The sequence below is a fragment of the Plectropomus leopardus genome, chromosome 8, assembly GCF_008729295.1.
Source record: "Plectropomus leopardus isolate mb chromosome 8, YSFRI_Pleo_2.0, whole genome shotgun sequence".
Taxonomy (NCBI): domain Eukaryota; kingdom Metazoa; phylum Chordata; class Actinopteri; order Perciformes; family Serranidae; genus Plectropomus; species Plectropomus leopardus.
In genome coordinates this window covers 35341143-35348457 of record NC_056470.1, presented here as the reverse complement: position 1 = coordinate 35348457, position 7315 = coordinate 35341143, and the positions used below count along the sequence as shown (strand labels likewise).

Genomic DNA, 7315 nt, shown 5'->3' with positions numbered 1-7315 from the left:
TATGAAGGTACGTGCTAAGGTTTAGCCAAATACTCGGATGAAATGAGTCGCCGGTTACGAGTACAAGTACCATCCAAACAAAATGTGTCCATTTTTATCATACTTGCGATGAAGGACAATCTTTCTTACCGAGCTGTTAGGCAGCTACGGTCAAACTTCTACTCCTGTGATCAAAAATGATCTGAAACTCTGAGATATTTCTGCAAATAGATTTTTAATAAATAACAAATAAAGCAACTTCTGATAAACCGTATTAATTTTGGACTTAAAATAACTTCCAGTTATATTCCGGTTTAAGCCACACCTTCTTTCAAGCACCAATTACAGAAACAGATAATTCAGTTGGTTGATACAGATAATGCTTTACTCGCTGATTCTCAGTACGCGCTAACATTATATGATTTTGGATGAAATTCTTTTGATCTGGTTTTCACTGACATGTCTCTTAAAAATTCCAAATACTATGAGATTAGTGTATCTATTTGATAATAAACCAGTATATGTACTTGCTCTGTCTTGCTTTAGTTGATGCTGTGTGTTAAAACTTTAAACTGGGTAATTTAAAAAGATACTTAAAGGTTTAAATGCTTGAAAATTTGTTGCCACCATTCACACACACACACACACACACACACACTCACACTCACTCACACTCACACACACACACACACACACACACACACACACACACACACACACACACACACAAAGCCCCAAAACATTCTTCACATTCATGAAAAGCTGGTTATTAACTTAGACCAGCCATATGAGCACCAAGTGATGATGTAAATAAATGTAGAGAATAAATGTCAGCACTGTCTAAATCCTGCTTCTAAACCTCATTACCATTAAAATGAGTTTTCCATAAATACAAACATTTGACACTGTGTCTATGGCTGCAAATATTTTTTAAAAATCTGTTAACTTACATTTTTTTAAATGCATTATTAAGAGTATGATAAATTTAAATAATCTTAAATGAAACACTGAAATTGTAATAATAAACTTAATATAAAATGGACATTTTTGAATATCATTTGACTGCAACCTAAATAAAATTGCAATCTGGAATTTTTGCATTTGAAATGTCCTAAATTTAGCTAATTTCTAATGAAAACAAAATGTCTGTGATGTCATTATTCTTACAAGCTGTTTTTTAATGAAACTGACGAACATGAAAATGAGAACGGAAAAGAAAAGCGATTAAAAAAAAAGTCCAGTTTGTGGCTTTGTTTCCAAGTTTAGATTGCAAATTTTCTGCCGGCTTTGCAATCAATTTTATTCTCAATATTGCAGTGTTTAGTGCTCAAGAGTACACTAAAATATACTTTTCATAGAGATCTTTATTTTTTAAACACTTAAATAGCAATTTGATTAAGACACTTAACTTCTTTCATACATCATGGACACAAAAATGCTTACTAATTCTAAGTTAAGATTTTCTTTTAAAATTGGCTTTGACTTCCCATATTTATGTTGCAATCTTGTGATATAATTAAAACCGTAAGAGGATTTTTTTCTGTAGGGAAGTGTGAGGGAGGACGTGAGGTTGGAACAAACGAATATCTTTTGTTGAGATCATCACATTTGTTTTGTTTTCTCCTAAACAGGAAAAAACAAACCCACGTGTGTTTGGTCGGCACTCCCGGTGAAACGAATCATGGAAATGTCTCAAGAAAAAAAGATATGGATGAAAACTTTTAAATCAATCGATTTCAAAGTAAACATTTAATATGTGGCGGTTTAAACGATTAATTAATTACATCACTTCATTTCATCCAACATGATGTGCGAACGTTGCATTTGATCACGTGACACCCTGGGTCCAATCAGCAGACGTCTCAGAGCAGAAAACACTGAACGCTGACATCCAGAGTAAAGACTTATGAAGTCAAAAAAAACCAAAACAACAAAACTGTAAAAAATAATAATATAAAACAAATAAGAAATAAAAATCTTATTACAGAGATATGAACAGAAACAACATTTCTCCTTCTCCAGTTAGAGTACCGCTTCCTTAAATCTGGACAGACCAGGTTATGTCACAATAAGAAGATTATTAACATTATTCTCATTATTAATATTTTACAAAACCAAAATCAACAGTGCAATAAAAAGGTTTTTAATCCCTCGCTCGGCAGGAGAGAGAGAGAGAGAGAGAGAGAGAGAGAGAGAGAGAGAGAGAGAGAGAGAGACGGCAAGGGCGGGGCTTGGCGACAAGGAGAGAGGAAGAGGGTAACATCCAAAAAATAAGAAAGGAAGGAAGGATAGAGGGAGTACAGAGGAGGACAAGCAGTTTACAACAGACGAGGGAGGAAGAGGGGCTTCTCGGGATTATATAAATGTGAAATAATGGAGGTGAGGATGGATGGATGAACGATGTGGAGGTAGAAAGGGAAAACTGGGGCTGAAAATCAACAGATGAGGAGAGTGAGGAGATGATGAAGGCAGATTTGTGGTTACTGGCTAAGAGGTGATGAAGGTTTGGGGGTCGGGGAGGGGAGGGTGGTGGGAAAACTTGAGGAGGATCCACACTACAGGCTCTGGATAAAAATGTGTCTTTATATTTGTTAGTCCCCCATTTTTTATGTTGATGATTAAAAACTGACAGTTTGACTGCCAAGTACACAACAAGATGTTGAGTTTGGGGTCGTCACTGATTTAAAAAACACTGATTATCACGGAGGCTGTTGTGTGGATCTGTAAAGATGCACCGATACCACTTTTCTGTTGCTGGTATCACCCAGTTTACAACAAACACATCATCTCTAGTATCCATCAGTGTGGATGATTTTTAGATAACCCACACTTTAGACTGTTTTTATGGAGAAACTTCTTAATGTCAAAAAAGTTTTGCGTTTGTTGATTTAGGTGAAATGGCCCTTTAACTTATGATTAAATACGTCTGCAGTGTAACCGTGACAACCTTTGCAGCGAAGCATGAGTCAGCCATCAGCTGTCAGTGACGTGAGCTGACTGAGGCCGCGTTGAGACGAGAGCAGCCCTGCTGAAAACGTTAAAATCTGTCCTTCGCATTTTAAAAAAAGAAATCCACATTCATATGATAACATCGTGAGAACGATCCTCGTGTACAATGACCCGCAAAATAACCGAAACGCTGTAGTGTGCATGCCAGGCTGGTAGTAAATCTGCGTTTTGGCTGAATGTGAAATCCTGGTTTTTCCTGGGAATTCTCACCATAATCTGCTGGGAAAAATACCCGCTTGCATGAGTGCGTCTACGTGCTGGTTTACTGCTGACTGTTTTATGAACTGAAGCAAGGACACATGACTTTTCTTGCGCTGCTTTCAGACGCCTTTCACAAATATTTAACCCTTTGAACCCTGAGCAAACTGGTGATTTCTTTTAAACACACGGGGGAAAAGACAATGAAGAAATGCTTCACAAATTGCAAGAAACAATCAGATTTAGATAATTATTTTTTTTTAAAAGCTAGGGAAAAATATCTAAGGAGAAAAGAAGAAAGCAAGCAAAAACGAAATATAAATTACACATTTAAATTATGTTACAGAACTATTTTTCCTTTTTTTTCATGTTTAACCAGTTTTCAGGTGTTTTCAGGTAATTTTTTTGCTCCTTGCCTTCTTTCAATGTTTAAGGAACAAATTTAACTAATTTGTTCAGGTTTCAAAGGGTTAATACTTAGAATCTACTGTAGGAGCAACAGGCCGACATGAGACGACTGTGTGTGGCTGTCTGTGCTTTTCCACCTCAAAAATCGGCCGCTTTGGAGAGGAAATGTACAAAAACTACTGAACACAATTTAAAAAAAAAATTAACATGTTTCCGATAATTTATCAGCAGTTCTGTGTTTACAATTTATTTGAGGTGAGAAATCCCAGAAAATGTGCGATTTATATTCCAGGTAATCGTTGTTAAAAAACCTGACATGAACTGATGGAGGTTGTTTGTCAACAGGAGGAAACGGGAAAAAGATCAGGAAGCTTTGGTTTGGTCCGTGACGCGCACCGCCTGCTGCCGGGTGTCACAGTTTGATTCTTTATTTCGTAAAAAACTAAAGAAACGAGGTTTGGGTGCATCAGTGCAGGAGGAGGGAGTCATCGGGGGTCAGGAGGTGTTAATATGAGGAAGGGGAGATGGAGGAGGGGTGGTCGGGGGATATGAGTGAAATTTTTTTTGTGGGGGGGGGTTGATCAAAGAGCGAGAGTGGGGGGGGGGGTTGATCAAAGAGCGAGTGTGTGTTAGGACAGGTGGGCGTGGCCTGTTCTGTTTGGGGGGCGTGTTTGTTCTCAGGAACTCCTCTTAGTCCGGGAGTGTTGGATCAACCACTGAAGAGTGATGTCTGCAGAGAGAGACAGACGTGACATCAGCGCAGAAAAAGTGTGTGTGGACAGAAACACAGAGAGAGAGAGAGAGAAGAAAAAAGTGGGAATATTTACGTGTGCAATTACGTTTTTTGGGAACATTTGTGTAAAAAAAGGGGGGCTGATAAGTATTCCTCCTGCTCCTTTTCGGACATGAAATAACCCTTAAATGGTGTCTGTATCCAGGGACATAGAGTCATGTGACAGGCTGTTTTGAGGGGTATCACTGTCAGTATTATCAATATCAGGCCTGAATTAATAAAACCATTTAGAGACAATGAAATGATACACTGGCGTTGTTTTTTTGTTGATTTTATGCTGTGCACAGGATCTGATATTTCCATAATATAAAGTCATGGTTAAAGGCTGCATTGTGTGTAAGTAGCCTCCTGTATTTTGTAGCCAGATTCCCTTTCAAAAGCTACAAAAAGACATTGGGAACACTTTGGGTATCCAACAGTCCAAATGAAAGGTCGCCTAGTCCTTTCCTTACTAAAATCTTCATAAAACCTATATGCTTTATGCCACTGTCAGTAAATCCTGAGATGTTGAAAAACATATCCAATGGCTTCACTGGCTCCCCAGACAGAATCTGATGCCTTTTATTGATTGTCTAATAAATAAATAAATGAAAACCGGGCACCACATTTTCCATTTAATACCTACACTATGTTAGACATCACAGGTGCAATCTCCACGGTGTCAGCTTTCTTCTGGATGCATGTGGTTCCTGTGGTTGTGGAGTTGTAATCATTTCATTTTGGGTATAAAAAAGACTCAGGGCCTCAGAGGTTAAGTGGCTGCTCTTTATATGATGAGAGACACTGAAGGGGGTGAAGGGTCAACTATTCAGGTCATGTGACTTCATGCCGACATTCAAAAATAGTCATCATAGGTATCAAAATTCAAAAAAATAATACTATGTGAACAAAGTCGAAGGCCATGAGGTATGTGTTGTTGTTTTTTTTGTTTATTATATTGTCAATAATACAACAGTTAGCTCCGACCAAACAATCTGATTGGTCGAGAGGCATTGAAGTGCTGATGTACAGTACATCACCTGGACTTTTAACTCTGCATGTACCACTCCACTTTACAGCAGCTCTAAACCGTTAAACAGACAAACATTGAGGGTCAGTAGCTATCTCACGGTACTGTAGATTGTATCAGTGTTGGACGAGAGACGAAATACGGTCTGACTGACATCATCGCTCAAAAAATACCTCAGCAAAATCCTGCAGCCCAGGAGGGAGCAGCTGTGACGGTTTTGGTAAACCGCCGTTCACTGGGAGTAAACCAGCGGTTACAGATGTTACAGGCGTGCGCAGCCTGAGAGACTCGGACACACGGACACGCTCTCTGATACGGGACTCAAGGTGACGGTTATCACGGATGAACTGTCTGATCAAACTAACTCAAATGTTAACGTACTCAGCAGCTGCTCTGAGCCGAACATGCAAACCGAGCTAACGCAGATTAGCCAGCTAGTGTGCAGGAAAATGTTTATGTGTTGCTCGGCAACAGCTGTCAACACTGTCACCAGCGGTTGTTAAACTATTTGTGTCTGCAGAGCCAAAAAAATCATTAAATAAACAAACTAAATTATAATCTGTCAACTAATAAAAGACGCCTGTAGAACTGTTGTATGAAAGCATACAGGCTACAACAAGGCTAAAAACATGACGCCAGTGACGTTTTTCAAAACAACTTGGCACGTCGGGGCTTCAGGACACTTGGATTACTTTGGATGGTACGGGGCAGCAGTATGGACACATTTTGTCTTTTTCACATCTCTTTTTTTTTAACATTTAAATCCTGGTCACCATTTGCTTTAATGGTTTTGGAGATAAGGACGCCTTTTCCCAGTGAACCTCCGGCAGAGTTTTGTGGATAAAACTTCACCTGACTTTACATTTTGACTTTAGATAATGATTAAAGTCTCATTTTTGGATGGACATTCCTTTTACGTTTATTTGTGTGTACACATGTTTATTTCAGAGTGTTTTTGGGGGAAAGTTTCCTTACCTGCTGTGAGGGTCCAAGGACAGAGGGATCTCAAATGTTGTAAAGCCTTCTGATGCTAATTGTGATTTGTGATGTTGGGCTTGATAATTAAACTGAACTGAAAGTTTGTCCTGGTTCAGATGTTTTGCAGGACAACTCTGTGTTTAACCTGAGACCTGTAAACTGCAGTTTCTCGACCGAGCTAATGCAGACGACTTATCGAAATGAATCAAGAGGCTGTTTCTTTATACAGTGCTTACATCAGTCTAAACACAACTGCAGGTTTAAAGTATAGGGAAATTAAATTTATTACAACAACCAGGTATTTAAGTACAAATGTGTGTGTGTGTGTGTGTGTGTGTGTGTGTGTGTGTGTGTGTGTGTGTCATACCAATGTTGTCTTTCTCCTTGCAGGAGATGGAGTAACAGCAGATCTCTCTGTCCTGGATGGCCGACAGGTTCCTGATTAAAAAAAAACAATCAATTAAAATGAAAAACAGTCAGAAGACAAAGCAGAAATACATTCACTCAGCACAAAATCTTTAACTCTTTGGAGACTGTTTGGTGCATTATACGTGCTTGTCATTCTCTTTTCTTTTTTGATAACTGTGTGTGTGTTGATGCATGTGTCCTAAATGTAGTCCAGATTGTGTATTTGAGTGTAATCAGTGAATTTGCAGCTCAGCTCCTACAATAAGTCTAAAATACACTGTGGAAACTAAATAGTTACATTCAGACTGTTCAGGTCCAAAAATGCTCCATTGAAACCCATTCAAACTGACATTTTTGATCCCACAGCCATCAGAGCAGAAAAACAGGACTTGTATTATTTCTGGGTGTCATTCTGGGCTTTTGACTCTGAATTTGTCATTTTGACTCTTTTCCACCTGATGAGGTCATTTTGACCATATTTGGCATATGGAGGAAATACATGCTATTTCCACTAGGTGACCTGTCACAGTCAA

General features: G+C 38.7%; 1 long non-coding RNA gene across 1 annotated transcript; it reads right to left on the bottom strand.

The window, feature by feature from the left end:
- Positions 1-4190: 4190 nt before the first annotated feature.
- On the bottom strand, positions 4191-6812 carry LOC121947077. The gene is made up of 2 exons (XR_006106061.1): positions 6742-6812; positions 4191-4324 (listed from the first exon to the last, which is right to left on the bottom strand). It is a non-coding gene; the product is annotated as an uncharacterized LOC121947077 (long non-coding RNA).
- Between the last annotated feature and the right edge of the window lie 503 nt (positions 6813-7315).